General features: G+C 49.9%; 1 long non-coding RNA gene across 1 annotated transcript; it reads right to left on the reverse strand.

Annotated features, from left to right (window-relative positions):
• On the reverse strand, positions 1,549-17,110 carry LOC110402803. The gene is made up of 3 exons (XR_002441319.1): positions 16,380-17,110; positions 15,276-15,499; positions 1,549-14,534 (listed from the first exon to the last, which is right to left on the reverse strand). It is a non-coding gene; the product is annotated as an uncharacterized LOC110402803 (long non-coding RNA).

Raw genomic sequence — 17,648 nt, forward strand, 5'->3', positions numbered from 1 at the left:
GCCCTCCCGGCGGCCGCCCGTCAATCTCCGGGTTCAGAGGTGGGCCGGGGGCCGCGCCCCGCCCGCGCCTTAAAGCGGCCTCGGCCGCGGGCGGATGGGAAAGGGCAGCGCCGCGGTGCGGTGCTCCGAGCGGCTGGCGGTGAGGGGTCAGCGCCGGGATGGGCCCCATCCTCGGGCCTCGGCGCCGCCGGCTCGCAGCAGCTCGGCCCGTCCGTCACCCCCAGCCCTCCCCTCATCCCCCCCAGCCCGTGCCTCAAGCAGCTCCTTCCTTCTTACCTCAGCCATCCGCATCTCCTCGCTGTGCTTTTCTCTCCTTCACCAACCCACGAGGCACTGCCAGTGGGGCCTTCTCGCACAGTGAATCCGTGCCCACGTGCCTCTTACGCACAGAATTGTTAAGCTTGGAAAAGACCTCTAAGATCATCAGGCCCAGTGCAATGCCATACACCAGGTGTGTGGCCAGGGAGCCGTGGAGGCGGTCTCCACAGAGGTTTTGTGGCTTCACCCCAGTATGGTGGGGAGATGAAGGGCCGTAGCCAGTTAATGGCCCACAGCTCATCCCAAAGATGCTGCTGCCTGGCTGCCAGCACTCTGTTGCATGGACAGTCCCTTTGCTTTCTCTTCCACAGGATGAGGTGGTGGTGGGATTTGCAGGGCTCAGGGGAAAGAGCTATGATTTGATACTTCTAAGGAAGGATGAGGGAGAGCCAAAGGCGACAAAAGCAGTCCCAGACGGAGAGGAGGGGACTCACAGGAATCCATTGCCCTGGGGGATGGTGGTGTGGGACCTTTCCCTGAGCCACATGCCAACATTTGGTCTCCATCCACAGAGGATGCTCAGTGGCTGAGTGGGAGTATGGGGGAACAGGAGCAGGTAGGGATTGCTAAGGGAGCAGGGCAAGGTCAGGGATCTTCACAGCACCTCCTTAGCTCCCTCCTCCTCCTCCACAAGGCACAGCACAGGCCTCTAGCTGGGGGAAGACACGGTGACCCTGGCTGGACTCAGGAACAGCCCCGTTGCGAGCAAACCCGGTGCATGGCACTTAATCTGAATGCACGCAGGACACATGCGTGCCTTGATGGTTCCACATGGGATTCTGCAGCCAGTGTTCTGCCCAAAACACATCTTCCAGGCAGGGGAAGCTGGTAGTGATCCCAAAGACATGGAGAACTCAGTTCGGATCTACATGTCATGGCACACAAGAGTGAAAGGACTTCCCGAATGCTTATCTGCACTCTCATGGATCTGAGACTGTCCAGTGGTCAAATATACCTCTGTCAGCATCAGATGGTGAACAAGGACAGCCGTAAAACAAGGCTAGCCTGCAAACTTGTCTTTAAAAAAATAGGGTAGTTATGGTGATCACAAGAACTTCCTGCTTGGCAGATGGTTTCATCAGCTCTGAGGGCTGCCAAGGTCCAGGTCTCTCACAGCATAAGGGAAGGCCCAGGCCCAGTCCCTGACCTCAGCTCAGGTTGGGGTTGGAGCCATCCAGTTTATCGGAAAGATAAAAAAAAAAAAAAAAACAAGGCAATTGTTTTGCTTCTACTCTTCCTTTTTAATGAAACGCTTTCCAATATTTTAAGCAAAACACGACTTTCCACTTGGAAATTTCCTTTCGAACCATTAAAATGTTTTAAAGTGGTTGAAGGCGAAATGAGATGTTTTGATTTTTGTCGCTGTGAAATGTTTCACTCAACGCATTCTTTTTGTTTCTTGGCTTGCCAAAATTTTTCATCAGCTTTTCACCCAAGACGTATCTATGTCTTTTTTTTGCTTTATTTGAAAAGGCCAAAAACAAGGAGAAAATATTCAGTGTCTCCATGGCTGCACAGGAAATGGAACTTAATCCAAGGAACAAGGAGCCAAGGGACTTCTCTCCAAAGGTCCAACCTTTCAGACACTTAGTCATCTCCCTTTCTAGCACACCAAGTCTAGACGTATGCTGTCTCAAAATTTGGCAGGGACTCTCCCATCCCCAGAGGTCAGAACAGGATCTGTTGGGTTTGATCTTGAGCAGCTCCAAGGAGAGGTAGCACGGCAGATCAGAGCGTGGTGACAGACCAGTTTGGGGAGGATAGACAGCGGCACCCCAGTGACACCGGGGCATGTGGGATGTGGTGGCCCACTGACCCTTCCCCATTTCCCAAGTCACAGCTTGATGCCTCATCACATCAGGTAAATGCATGGGAGCAGGAGCCAGAAGACTCTTGGGGAAGTTGTCGTGCATGGGAGATGAGGCACGTGAGGGGCACTGAGCCCGAGGCGGCCCCGTGAGCCCAAGGTGACCCTGTGGTGTGTCACAGGGAGAGGAACCTCATGCTCCAAGCTGCTCCAAGGCAGCTGCTCCAAGGCAGGCATCCAGCACGGAGCCTTGGAGGAGCAGTCAGGCATGGCCAGGACTCTCTGCCATCTACTGGAGTCTGTAAAATCCTTCCTGTCAGAGATAACTAATCCTGGGGCCTTTACAACATCTCTCCTGAAAAGCACATTTCATTCTTCTGTCTCCTTCCACTTCCAAGTGCATGAGACTGCAATAGGCATTACCGAAAATATCCCCCTTGGGAGCCGACACTGGACTCCCTTAAAGCCCAAACACCATCACCCCTCCTTCCCCAACACGCGAGCAGGCGCTATACTCTATTATCTCTACACCCACTAAATCTTTCTGAAATAAAGAATAAACATTTCCACCACACATAGTATAAGTGTATATGCCAAGCTGCATCGCTTCCTTTCCTCTGTGGTTGTTATAAAGTGGTTTTGTTTTGATGGTGAAGCAGATGGACAGGCTCCAAGTCTGCCGGCTCCGCTCCCTGTGAGTAGGTCTATCGCTGTCTTTGGTTTATCACAGATTCCCGAAGAAAATGTTTATGGGAGCCTCTTGTTTAAAATCTTGGCTCCGCCATGACGTAATTCCTATTATTTATTAAATGAAAAACAAGCTGTTGTTAATGCATCGTTCCCATGGCAAAGCGAAGCCCTGGATGAGGGGCCAAGCGCACTGTTTCTCTGAGCACGAGCAATGCGTTTCCCCATCAGCATCCCCAACGCCTACATCACGATGGGATGAAAAGTGATCTCCTGCCCTGTGGCTCCCTAAATATTTTCATTTTGGTGAGGAGAGCCTGAGTTCCGTGGACTCTTTTGCTTTGAGGTCTGAAAACCGAGACACCTCCGTGCTGATGCCCTCCTCTGTTCTTCGTGACCAAATTCATTTTCCTCTCTCTCCTGCAATTTTCCTTAATTTATTCCGGGAATAAGCACCCCATCCCATTCCCCAGCCCGCCGCAGCCCTGGTAGCGCAGTGAGCTCTGGGTGGATGGTCTCTCTTGGGTTAAATGTGGCAGAGTATAAATTCCTAGCAGGTTTTCAGAGAAGACTCTTAAATTTACTTGGAAATGTTGTGTTGCTTTTTTTGAACTGATTGTTTATTTGTCAGTTTAGTCATTATCCTTCTCCCTTACTCATCTGACTTTTGATAAGACAGAAAATGTCAAAGGGAAAGGAAATAGGCTCAGAATAATTTCCCCTGGCGAAGGATCCCGGTCCCCAGAAGCTAAGGGAGTTTTCTCATCCATTTTAGCAGAGACATAGCTTCACTCACCATGCCAGGCTAAATCAGCGTTCAAGATTTTGCATGGTTTACACATTAGACTTCTGCAAAGTGCTTGGGTCTTCTGGAGTCATCTTGATCTGTAGATAGCAAAGCCTTTTCTAAAGGAGCTCAATTTGGCTCCTCCCAGTTAAAGGATGGGATTTGTTGGTGTTCATCGGGCCAGGGACTGGCAGAGCCAGAAATGGTTTCCCGGTCACCTCACTCCAGGCTCATGTTCAATCCTCTACATCACACCAACTTTAACATGCTAACGGTGTGTTCTATTAAAATACGTGCATTTTTCATTGTCCATTAACATCTCCTATTCACAATGCTATTACAAACAACCTCAACACGCTGCAGCCACAGGGGACACGATCAACTTCTGTTCTCATAAGAATGCGCCTAAACTTGCTGTTTGTTGCTTATTCAAATGCAAGTAACAAAACTCTTATCATCAGAAGTTTACCAAAAAGGAAAACTGCTTTTCCCAATAGCTGACATAAACATGTAAGTGCTACCAAACATATTTACATGTTTGAAATAGATGGTATAATTACAATGAGTTATAGCCAATATTCAGTCTTTCCCCGCTTTAAATGCTACCTTCTGATACAGCACAGCACATTCTTTAATTGTGATCACGTGCTTTTTCTTAGAGGCTGCCGCAATTTTTTTTCCACAAAAATGTCTGTAATTGAAAAGCAAATGGCACTGTTTGGAATAAATTCTCTGCCCTCCCCGAAATAAACAGGTGACTTACCCCGCAGAATGTCCTATTTCTGTGACTTTGACATTGTAGCAAGCCATTTGCGAAATCATTTTGGACACCATTCCAGATCTCAGACTCTAACTAGGAAAATACAGTTTCTGAAGACTGAAAAATTTCAACGCGGGCTTTGAAAACAAGTCAGGTAAAAGCTATCAGAGGAAATATCAGCAAAAGCACTCAGATGCCTCCAGTAAAAGCAGGTCTATTCTGGACTCGACAAAAATGGTCTTTTTCCCTCTTTCAGCCAATACTGATGTTCCTCAAAGGATAGGAAAGAGCTGTTAAATTCACTCTTACCGAGTGTGTCTCACATTCTGCACGGTGCTTTTTTAAAACAGAAAGCCACATTAGAGGAGCAAACACATGAGTATATTCCACAGCTTCTCCATGAGATCTCAAGTCAGGCCTTTAAACGAGAGCTCCTCTTCACCACCTGCACTGCGGGCTCATTTTTGTAGCAAGCCCATTTCCAGATGGTTTGCAAAACAGGCATACTCCTGGCCTTCTTTTACAGATGGGAAAATGAAGGGACAAGAAGGGCTTCACCACTAGCAAGAGCCACTCTTAACCACTCCAAGGTGACCCCATACGATCTAGCTTGAGCACAGTGTGAAAGAAAATCCTGCTGCCCCATGTGAGCTATGGGTATCTGGAATGACTTCCTTCGTGCCTCAGACACAGACTCATGGTTTTAGGTCGTCTTCCACAATGTCACCTACCCTCATTTTTTGAGTTCATCTCCAGGCAGAAGTTGTTTTTCCTCTCTAGAGCTTTCCACAGAAGTCCAAGGCTGAGAAAGGCTGCAAAAGTAGAGGCAGGTTTCAGATAGTAAAGCTGGTGGGAATTGTCCCCTCTTGTGCAAAGACCTCTTGCCAAGGAGACCCTTGCTGCTCTCCAAGCTAGAGCCTACCTTCCCATGCACACCTCAAGCTGGCCATCAGCACAGAGCAGCGAGCAGGGGGGTCACAGTGTGACACTTGGGTCTCTGTGGCCATCAATAAACCAACAGCTCCAATCTGCTGTCTCACTTTTCAATAAAATCCCCCCCTTGGCTTTTCCGTGGGTTCCTCCAGTGGTGTTTTTGACCCAGTGTTCCTTCAGGCTTTCCAGTTATCAGCTGTCCCGTCCTTTCTACGCAACTGCTGAAATTGGACCTTAGCCTTTCATTTCATTTTCATTTGGCTTCTTCCCCAACTTCCCATATTTCAGCACTTTGCTTATTGTCAGTCGGGTCCCTCCTGTACTTTACTCAGCTCCATTCTACTAATTGTTTGGAGCACGGGCACAGCATTCCCTAAAACAGGGTCATTTCCCCTCTCACACAGTCACTGCCACATACTCGGTGCACTCCCCTGACTCCCAGAGCAGGAGCAAAACTTCCCCTGCAAAGGTGCCGGTGCCCTTGACTGAGCGGGTCTGAGACAGTGATCGATATAATCACTGATATATGGTCGTGTCCCATATTGGTTCTTCACAGCCCATGGAACATGTCCCTTGGCAGGCCCTGAAGGTTGTAGGACAGATAGGTTTCACAACTAGACATCCATTTTCGCTACTGCTTTTACCAGCAGCCTTCCCAGTAACCTTGCTGTATTGCACACCACCTTGGGAAGGACCAAATCACAAACCCACAGCAACCCAAATCGAAGATTTCCCTTTCATTCCTGTGAATTCCTCCTAATTGTTTGGATTGCTGTACAGTCAGCCGGACGAAAGATGCTCACACCACCCTTGCCGACGACCTTGTCTTCCCAGAACATGTCACCGCTGCTTCCCTGTAGCTCCCAGGTCATACAGAGGTGTCAAAGCCACTTGCCTCTCACTTCTGAGAAAGGAGGCAGTGCTGCAGAGATTATAACCACAAATCACAGCAGCAGCTCTCCTGCCTCCAGACCCAACCCAGGTTCACCAAGGACTTCACTTTTCCTGGTCGACTGGGCAGAAAACCCACAAAGCTTAATTTCTTACCACGCTTTCCCAGGAGGAAAAAATCTCACCTAGAACTGCTGTCAACTCGCATATCGTATCTTCCCCCCAGAAAGATTTAGGCAGGTTGAGCCTGGAAGAAAGAAAAACTCTCAAAGGCTGCTTGTTTGATAAGGGCACATCCGCAGTCCAGTGGCACCTAGTTAGTGTGGGACACTGGAAGGGGGCTGACAGGGGCTGGGGGAGCGCGTTGCCCTCCCTAGGAACCTGCACAGTTCTCCCAAATGGAAGCCAGAAAGGACAGGCTGTGGCTAGCTCTGAATGAGAGCAAAGCCCACAGAATAAAATGTGTTTGCATCTTTTGCAGCGAGCCCAAATCCACCTAGCACTGGCATGCAATGGGTGGGCTACCAACTGGTTAGTTCACAGCTACTAGGAGGGCAAGCCACAGCCCTGAGCCAAATCACTGGATTTGTGGCCTTAGAGTACCAATGTACTCACAGTGAAGATCTAACTTTCAGATTTTAGGGTCCCTAAGTAAGCCTTGCATAGGAGCTTGAATTTCAAGGGAAGACCTCACCAGGCTCACACTTACCTAGCCTTGAATAAAAGAGCTAAAACTCCTTCCACATTCCAGACTGCTCAGCCCCTTTCTCCAGCTAATTGTTCTTTCTCCAGCTAATTGTTCTTTCTCCAGCTGAATAGTCTATTTCTGGAGCAATACAAGAATTAGGCCAGAGAGAAAGATACTGGTGGGCCTGAAAGCAAGTCTCAATTAGGGGCTAGAGCACTGGTTGTTTGTATTTGAGCTGGGGTCTCAGAAGCTTTAGGCTGTCACTTCCAGATCACAAGAAAGGAGGCACGTTCGTGGACACATCTGGCCAGATGCTGCTCCTGAGCACTTCTGTGTGGTTGAAGCCAAAGGCACAAGGAGGAAGAGCAAAGGCAGAGCTTTATGAGAATGAACAACATCCCTTCCTTCCATAACAGCACCTCCAACTCTGCTGGTGGAGGAAGGATGGAAGCTCAGCCAGGTCTGGAGCGAGGTATCCGTAGGCTGCAGTTACAAGTAGCACTCTACTTTATTCCCTGACCAGAATCATTTACCAAAGCATGCTCAGGCTGTTTTCATAGCCTACAGAATGTAGCCCCCTCTGCACCCCCACTGGTTAGGCTGACTCCATTCAGTCTCAGGTCTTTTTCTATACTAGAAACTCAGGTGATACTGGTGACACGAGAATGGCGTTACACAAGATTTACTCTGTGCAGCTGCAATCAGACTCCAACCTTAGCTTTTACACAGTTCTTCTATCAGCTCACCTCACCACCACTTAGCTCCAACCCCAAGTGCTGAATTAACCAAATGCCATCAATTAAATTGCCCCAGAGGAAACAAACTGCACATTTTTACAGTTCTGAGCTGGAGCCCTGTTCTCATGCTTCATGATGAAAGGAGTTCTTTAGGCTGCACACAAACCACTCGCACTAAAAGGCAAACATTATTATCTCCTGTTTTTTCCTTTGGAACTGAGAGCAGATGAGAGAGAATTCATAATGCGGAATCAGAGGGGTCCCTTAAAACAAGAAATCGAAGTATCCAGTCCCTCAGTCTCTCTAGTTCTGGATGGATCCTTCATAAGGGCAGTGGGTTGGTCTTGGTTTGGTGCTGGAATTGCAGCAGGTTTTTAAGCAGTAGATCTAAAAGAGAAAATCTGCAGCAGGATGCAAGAATCCCTTCTTGCTGGAATCAAGATAGGAAGCACGCTCCTGACCCTTCCCTTTAGGTGTGCGTTTCTGGAGTCAGCGTTTCTCCCCTCTGGCTCTAACACCCTTCCCCTGGCTGTGCAGCAGTGAGCAGTGTTCTGTTGCACACACATACACACATCACACACATCCCCATTCTGGCCTGTTTGAGGCTCGGCTTCCCAGGCTTTATCACGGGCAAAATGAAATCACCTGGATAGTGTCGCTTTAAAAGCCACGGAAGTGCAGAGAGCAGCACCAGCAGCAGTCAATAGCAATTTCCACCGCTGGGTCGATACCATCTGATGGCTGTGTAGCTGTAAAGATTGTTTCACACACATATCAGGAGGTGGGCAGGGGCAGGAAAAGTGGAATTGGTTTTAATGATTGCAGGATTCAAAGTATGCCTGGCTCTCTCTCCTTCTTTCACAAGAAACACATAGGCACATACAGTCAGAAATCAGATTTCCAGCCCTATCAGCTCCCAGCACACCAGCTCCCCAGCTGGATTCCTTCCCAGTTTGCCAGGGAAGCTTCTCCCAGTCCGAGAAGTGCGGTACGTGGAGATGGAGCTGCAGCCCGTGCCCAGACTTCAGCAGCTCAGACCATTGCTTCCTCAGACACTGAGCTGAGCAGAAGCGCAGAGCTCAGCTCCCAACCCATGGGGTCTCCAGGTGCAGGTAACTGGCACTGGTATTGCTCCCTGGACAAGATCAGGATGTTTTTCTAGGTGCTGGATAGGCAGGCAATGGCAGGCACAATAAAGGGAGAGGGTGCCCATTTTGCAGAGAAAATATGTGAACGGCTCTCAGTTGCTCCTGCAGTAACTGAAAGCCAAGACACGCCTGCTTTTCAGAAAATGAAGAACGTTCATTTGATCCTTTGTCTTCTAATTCATTAACTTGCTGGCATCTAAACACGATCTTATCCCTCCTATGACAGAAATAAAATTGTTTCCAAGGCCTTGGAGCCCTCAGGCTCTCCTGACCCTCAGCACCCTGGTATTGGGGGCTTTCAGCACTTTGGGCCAGCAACCAAGGCTGTTGCTGCTCTAGATCCAACTTCACCAACAGGTCTTTTTTTCCTGGAAAGAAATGCAGGGAGAGGGAAGAAGAAAGAGGAAACACTTTGTGTCACTATTTTTAAAGCAGGCATCTTGTGCCAGTTTGAAACACTCTTGGTTCATACCTTCCCATTTCAGAGGACTTGTTAAATGTCCCAAATGTGCCAGCATCACCATCATCCCCAGCGTCTGACCTCCAGGCTAGTCCGAGGCAGATCCTTTTCCACTCTGAAAAGGGCTTTCCAAGCCATTACTACCATTTCCCTTCCAAGTTTTTCTGTTTGCAGCTTTTCCATCACGTGAAGCCTGCGCAGTCACCAGTTCCAGCTCCAGGAATGTCCTGGCCCTGTAGGGGTGGCCACCATCTATGACCACCAGGAGAAATGGAGATGACCAAAGCAATGGAAGATGAGTAAAGCCTAAACCCTGGTGTTCCCAAAATGCATTAGCCCAGCAGAGGGAGATGTACAGATGAAAGAGCCATAGGAATTTTGGATCCTGCAGGACCCCCACATACATGCAAGCAGAGATCCCCTGATCCCCATGATGTCCCAAGTGGGTTGGCAGTTTCATTAATTAGTCACTGAGCCAGCATCCTCACCCCTTCAACTCCCAATAAACGAAAACATCACAAAATTCCTTACACAATTGAAAAAATATCCCTCAAAATACGATGATTTTTGTTTGCCTTTTGAGTGACGCTTTGATGTCTCTGCAAAATCAAGTCCTTGTAATGGTGCGAGTCCAGAGGCTGGGACTTTAAATAAAATCCCACGCGCTGGGAGATGCTCGAGGCAGTGGTAAGCGCAGCTCCTGCTTCGCCTGTGCTCAACCCTGCAAAAGGCTGAAAGGGCTCTGTCTGCTCAGCAGTCAGAGGAAATCTTCATCGTGACTTGAGCCCAGATACCCACAGAGTGAAAATAGCTGAGACTGGCATGATCGTTAGGCTCGCAGGTAAAAGGCACAGTACGCAGCACAACCCAAAATAAATAGCGGGAGTTGACAACACTGAGTGAGGGAACCTTGAATGGGAAATAAAAGACAATTTTGAGCAGTGAGGGTAGTTAATCACCAGGTCCGGTTACCAAGGGAAATGGCAAATTCATCACCAGCCAGAGGTCGCACACGGAGACTGGATATCTTCCAAGAAGAGATGCGCGGGTTCAAGCCTTTGGGTTCGAGAGTATCCCTCCGAGGAGAACAGTGCTCTCCATCACAGCCACCACGTGATGCCTGGCACATGGCTGGGGTCACGGTGCTGCTGAGCCCACAGCTCCCTTTGGTTGCACCAAGGCTGGGTTTGGGACTGAGCACAGCCCATCTGCAGACACCCAGCCGCGCTGGGAGCTGAGTCCTGCAGCCATTGTGGCTAGCTGTGCCACCAGGTTCCCTGCACCGAGGCAGCAGAATAATGCTCTCTTTTTCTTCCTTTTATTCTTTGTGTCTGTTCCTTCCTCCCTCCTCCACGTGAAACCAAGCCCAAAATACACACTGCAGCTTCTGTTTACCCTTTCAGGCAGTCTCAGTGATGCCCAAGATGCTGATTTGATCTGACCTCTCCCATCGCCACCTTACTACCAGCGCAGCTCCCAACCCCTCCATAGGAGCAGAAGCAAAAACCCAAGAGCAGAGCAGAGCAGAGCAAACAGCCTCGGCATCCCTGATGTTCTCAAGCCCCTCATTCTCCCAACCGCATCTGGGAGAAAAGCAAAATGGATTAGGGTCGGATTTGCAGCTTTTAACTGCAGACAGAGAGCAGAATGCCAGCAGTACATCACGGTGCCGCGCACGGATGGGATCGCCACACCCCAAAGGGCAGAGCAGCGCTCCCTCCCTTCCCTCTGCCCCAGTCAATATGGCCAATTTAAAGAGGTTTCAGAAGAAAGCAGGTGCCTACGGCTCATGCTGCTTCCCTGACCCTTGTAAATCCAGTCTCTTGAGTGAATGGCTTGTTTGGAGAGAGCCCTCCGTTTGTTTGTCTGGGCTCTAGTGATAATAGCTCTAATTTATCTCTGAGCTGGGCAGGCATGTCTAATGTGTTTGAGTATTTAGAAGCATTACGGAGGTTTCATTTGGTCAATAGTTTCTTGAAATCCTTTCCCACACACAGAGGAGCGACGTGAAAGAGCAGCTCCTGAGGCCTGCGCACCGCTCACCAGCCAACGAGCCTCCAAAATGGAGGCCCCACGGTCCTCAGACTCGCAGTCCCCAGCCTCAGAAATGAAGCCCAAGCAGCCAGCCTGTGACAGGGACCATGACAGGGTGACCTGGAACATGCCACCGTGCCTCCTCCTGCTGAGACCTTTTGCATCCTCTGCGTAGCCTCGCTTGCGTCCCGGATCCAACCTGATGCGACAGCTTCAGCTTGCAGTCTGCACCGGGAAACGTGGCAGTGTTAGGATGAGCATGTTCTCCATGTCCCTCATGCCTGGTTGCCACCCAGTGGTGCTGGGTTGGGGCACGCTGGGCACCGTGCAGCCTCAGGGCAGCACCCAGCTGTGGTTACGGGACTCAGTTATGGAGGCTGAATGCAATTACTTATCCTGACAGGAGGCCAGGACACCAAGGTTAACACCTTCACTCTCAGAAGAGTGCCAGGGGAGCGTGGATAGAGGCTGCCAAGCCGCTGGATGTGCCTCCAGCTCTGGTGCTGTGAATGGCCGGCTCCCACAAGGGCCAGCCGAGAGGAAAAAGCTCGTCATGGAGTTTTTCATAAAGCAAAATAACAGCAGCTTTCACGCCCAGAATTTGAGGGACGCAAGCTCATTTCTTGGCTTTGCTTGAGGAACTGTGCGAGGCCTTGAGCACCTCACCCCATCTCCCAGCTCCCCATTCTTGTGATGCCCTTGGTAATGTCACAGACCTTACCAGGCTCCTCCAGCACCAGCAAAACTTTCCCATGGCTCTGTATTTTTTTTTTTTTTTTTTGCGTGGGTTTAAATGGATTGAAATAGCCCTTGTTAAAAATAAGAGCCACCAGATTTAGCCTTCCTTCCCTTCGCCTCCCGTTTCCTGGAGGATCTGCAACAGGCGGCCGGTTGGGAGGGTATTCCCTGGGGGCTTTGTCTGTTATTTATAAAGCTTTGATGAAAAACCCCAAAAAAAAAAAAAAAAAAAAAAAAAAAAAAAAAAAAAAAGATATCATGCTCCCTGCAGCAGCAAGGCACCACGAGCCCAGGGTCCACCTCCATTTGGGGTCAGTGCTGCCCTTCCCTGCAGCTGCTCCCCAGCCCCTGCTGTCCCTGAGGGCTGCAGCACCGAGGGATACAGCTCCCTTCCTTTAGACCTTACTATTTCAGCAGAAAATGTCATGACACCCCACCTCTCAGCAGCACTGCGTTGCTACACCCTGGGCTCAACATCTACGGCGTGAGCATCGTGCCACGCTCCTGCGGCCGGAGGGAACACTGCAGGGATGCATACACACACATCCATCTCTGTATACCTGTGTGTATGTACCATGGCACACACACGATGCATATTGAGATAAATATTACGGAGAACATACATTTAATTTTAAAAGTCACCGTGTGACAACAAGTTAATTATCGATCATATCATCGCTGAAACCCAAACATTTTGAAAGCTGGGAAATAACTAATTAAGATCACCATAAATCTTACTCTGTCTCAGGAGCCCATTTTCCTAAGAAATAAGGAGAAATACATATTTCATCACAATGCAACATCCTTAACTCTGACCTATAAGATATTAATGAGTAGTTCACATGGTTCCTCGATCTAAACACTTTCTTGCAAAGGTTACCATAAGGCAGCACAGGGTAATTATTCAGTTACACTCCTGGCAACCTGACTTGCAATAAGCATGTAGACAGATAGTTAGGAGAAAAAAATACGTGTAACATCATGATCTTCTTGCCTAACACGAGCCATGCGACTTCCTTGGATCCATTTTGCTTTGCAGCAGGACAAAGCTTGCAGAGGAACATAATTAACTACTGCCAGCTGAAGCCTCACATCCTCCTCCAGTGTCAGCCATTGCTCTATAGCTGCTCCAAACTGGCCAAACTGGGATGCTCCTTACACCCACGCTCCTACCTGTTCCAGGGCTTTCTTCTGACACTCATTTATCTATGGTTTTGGCACAGAAAATAACTTCATGCTGATCCTGGATATTGAAATTCACAGGAAAAAATGCACAAAACTAGGGCAGAACGAGGACGCTATTGACATGCACAACATGACTGAAGACTTGAACAGGGAGGAAATTTCAAATTTTGTCTTTTAATTAGGCAGGCAGGTGGAACAACCCTTCAAGCAAGGCTTTGAGCCTTAAGAGGAAAAGGGTATTCGCACTTAGCATCAGGACTGCAAAGGGAAAAGGATGAGTTGTGGGAGAGATCAGCAAAGGAAGACACATCTGGAAATGAAGATATACAGGAAGGAGATGGGACCTGGCAGGACTCGGGCAAGAGCCTGGGGAGCCTCCAAACAAAACTTTGAACACCTCCACCTTCTGAGCCGGGGCCATGATGGGAGCAGAGTGGTGTTTGGGCAGGGCAGGGAGGGGATTCAAACATCGAAACGTCGTGCTCTGCTCTGGGAGACTCTGACACCGATCAAGCAGCACCGATGCCATGAAGGCCATTTGCAAATGAATTTAAGCTAAAGGGGAAAAAAAAGGCCCTTTTTGTGCTGGAATTAAAGTGTCTAGACAGAGCCTTCCTGGTGTAACTGGACCCCCGCATACTGAGCATGATACACCTGATAAAACTTCCCCATGGAGACAGGGACTAAGAAACGCTTTGGCAGAAACTCCAGCAAGAGCCATTTTCAAAGTCTTTAATCTCGAGAATTACTTATTCCACGTAATGAAGCCTGCGTTATGGCCATACATTACATGGACCCTAAGCATTGGAAAGCGAGTGGATTTTCTTTGGCATTCCAGCAGGCATCGGCGGCAGGAGAGCCCGGCCCTGAGCGTGAGGTCATATCTCCCTCTAGCTGCTGGTCCTGGGGACTCGGCAGCCTCTGGCCGCCCGACACCTGCACAAGTTGCCCTCCGGCTCCTGGGGAGCCTCTTGCAGCACTGCAGGCCTTGGGGTCACCTCTTGCTGCAATGGAGTGTGGTACGGCACTGCTGTTGGAGGGGACGTGCTCCTAGAGGGAGCTGGGAGGCCAGGGGGGAATGACTCCTGGCAGGTGCAAACTGAAACCCAACCATCCTCAGCAACAACGTAGAAACCTTTCCTGAACGGCGACATATTTTCTTCACATGCATCTCTGTGTACAAATACTCTGGAGGCGCAAACAGGAGCAAGAGACAAAGAGCAGGAGGAAAAAAACAGCATTTCAACAACGAGCTAAATCACTCACGGCTCAGGAACCTCTCCAAAAACACTCCTCGTGCACAGCAGAAACTTCCTCAGCCAGTCGCAGAGCTCTCCGTTTCACCTCGCTTCCCCACAGACCTAAAAAGCAAAGGGTGTCCGTATAGCAAGGCGATGGCCACCGGTCTGCCCTTTCCCCTAAGCAAAGCTGGCTCTCTGCAAGACTGGTGGAGGTGGACACGGGCCTTCTCCTGGCTCCTGGAGGGCCCTTGACCCGTCCAGAGCCTCGCAGCGGGCTCCAGCCCCATGGCACGCCTGCAGCAGGGGCTGGCGTGCCCGAGCAGCCGCGTGTACGCACGCACACGCTGTCCACCTTGCAAAGTTTCCCCTGGATTTTTGTTACCATGTCATCTATTAATTACCTAATTACATCTTCTAATTATGGGATTCCTCCAGTATTTATACTCATTACATAAATGGCGGCAATTACACTAATTAGGTTAATGATACAGGATAACAGTCTACAAATTGCTTCAAAGGGACACTCTCAAGGCACGCAGCCCGTGGACATGCTCCTGCCCCACGGCCCCAGCAGGACGCAGCCTCCCCATGGCCTGGAGCCTCGCTGGGCCTCGCCGAGCTGGGCTCTACCAGGTTGATAAAGGGAGAGGAGGACAGAGGACCTGCTCTGCTTCCAAACGAGCCCCAAAGTCCTTGCAACCCACTCAGCTCCCAGCCTCCAGCCCGGAGGCATTTCCAAAGGGCAGACTGGCAGAGAGGGAATCCAGCTCCCTCGAGTGGCCCTGGAGCTCCGGAGGCACTTTGCAAAGCAAAGCGTGTCCTCGGGGCGAGCGCGAGCCTATTTCCGAGCGCCCTACTTACCCAGATCTGCTGCAGGCCGAGCGGCGCGTGACAACGCGCTTGCCCCTATATCTCACCCAAAAGCATCCTAAAACCCTGCCAAGCTCCATTACTCTCTGGAGCGGCCTCAACCATGGGGAGCAAAGTTTCTCGCTTGGATCCGGACGCAACCCCTTCTGCAGAGGAGCACGGGAGCCCATTGCAGCAGTTTGGAGCGTGATGAATGGCCCTTTGTCCTGCAGCCACTACAGAAAGAGAATGTAATTACCCAAACTGGAATTCGGCCAGGACGCAATTTTACGCTGAATGAACTTCCCCCCTCCCCTCCTTCAAGTGTTTGCAAATCCCCCTTTAAAGATAAAATCCCAGAATAAAATCCTGCGCTTGCTTCAGAATTGGCCGGCCTCCATTCTAAGTCAACGGAACAGCTCCATTTTGCACCTTTAAGGCACTCAGTGTTGTGCAAGAGATTTCATTATTGGCGAGGCTGAGGAACGCTGATTTCTGCTAGCGGACTGCTGTCTTAGCCCTAAACTATATCCCCTTGTCAGCTGCCCAAAGACACGTGTAACCAGGTCCATTTTGTGCGAGATATACGGCAGCGTGCGGCTCCTTGCTCGCTCCGACAGGACACGGCCGCGCTCCGGAGGCGCGGGCTGACCGGTCTGCCTCTAACAGGCAGGGTCTATGGCTCCGGCGGGAGTCCTGCAGGAGCATATATCGATTGTAAATAATGTCTCAATATCCTATAGTAGGTCATAAATCAAGAAGGGGTTGAAATATCTTTTCTCCCAGGGACTTTTTTTTTTTTTTTTTCTTTTCCTTGTGAAGGAGTCTATTTCTTGTTTAGCGGTTTTCAGAGTTACTGCGTCAACCTTTTACCCCCGGTGCCAGGTTTGAACTGCAGCCAGTGATCCCTGCTTGACCTTCGCCAGGGCCACACAGCAGCTCTGTCCTGGGCACAGACATCCCATGGGGAACAGCCACAGCTCCTGCTGGTCCCTGGTGGGGCCATGGGGAAGACACTGTGACCGCTTGGCACACCTGGGTTTTGCTCTCAGCGCTCCCACCTATGGCTCATTAGGGAAATCAGGGGGTGATGAGGCCAGGGGATGATCTGTGTACCTGAAGGTAGGTCCTTGCCATCCTCCAGACCTTCCCACTCTCCAGGAATTGGCGTGCCCTGGCACCCAGCTCCTCTGGTGAGCAAAAGGAAGTGCCTGGCAAGGTGCAGCTTGTGTCTGGGATGCTCGCAGGGAGGCACAGCTGCTGGGGTCTGCTGTCTTGCAAAATACCAGTTTCTCCAATTGCTGCATTATTTTGAAGAGAGGAAAAAAAAAACCACCATGTCACGGGCCATTTTCAGGATTATTGAGTAGAGAGAACTGGATACCTGGCAGAAAGACAGGAAAAACAATAGTTGGCTATGTAGAAAATCCTTGAAAATGGCCCAGGCTGAGCTTCTGTTTTGCGTGATGCTGTGTGGCACTTGGGGACCTCCAATCCCACTAAGCCTCACACAGCAAAGCCTGGGAAGGCGGTGGGGCCAAGATCCCTAATAACCCAGCATGGAACCAGGAGAAGCACTCCATGGGCAGGCAGCGTTGGGTTCTCCAGGCCCAAGGAGTGTCTGAGCTGCACTGACAGTAAAATCAAGCCCAGAGAAAGGTGCGACGAGATCTCCTGGGAGCAAAACGAGAGCTGCAATCTTTAGAGAAGCCAAGAGGGAATAAAAGGGAAGAAGGGTGGGAGGGGAGCTGCATTTACCTGAACAAAGCAAGAGTGTCGGCAACAATGCAACTCAGCTCTGGCTTGCATGGGAGGCTGTGGAGAAGAGGGTGGGAGGCAAGGTGGGAAATTACCAGGAGCTTAAGAAAATATATATGTAAAAATTAAAAAAATAAAATCAAACTGTATCAGCATTGACTAATAATTTCCGGGCTCTGCGCAGATGTCATTAATGACCCTTTTTATTCATGCAGGAGTTCCCAAAGAAGAGCATAATGTTCCATTAGTAATAATTGAGAAAGTCTCCTGTCGGGATTATGTCAAAACCTAGAGATGTTGCTGCTGCCAAAACATTTTGGTGACAAACGTGTGAAGCGTTTGACAGTAGGTGCCACAGCAGGGTGAGGCTTCAGGAGGGGAATCCTGGGGGGAGGGAGGAGACGGCAGCAGGGTGGGAGCTGGGAGAAGGGCAGGCAGGAAACCCTGTGCCCCAAGAGCTGCACTTGTGTGGTACCACGTAAGAGTCCTTTGCTCCTCTTTATATTTTCAAGGAAAAGGGAAAAGAAATTTCCCAGCCAACGGCGGCTGGATCTGCAGCCACCCAAGAAATACCCAAGACACAAACATGGGACATGCGCAAAGCTGGGAGCCGTGGGCCCCCTGCCC

Source organism: Numida meleagris, chromosome 7 (genome assembly GCF_002078875.1).
Source record: "Numida meleagris isolate 19003 breed g44 Domestic line chromosome 7, NumMel1.0, whole genome shotgun sequence".
Classification (NCBI taxonomy): Eukaryota; Metazoa; Chordata; class Aves; order Galliformes; family Numididae; genus Numida; species Numida meleagris.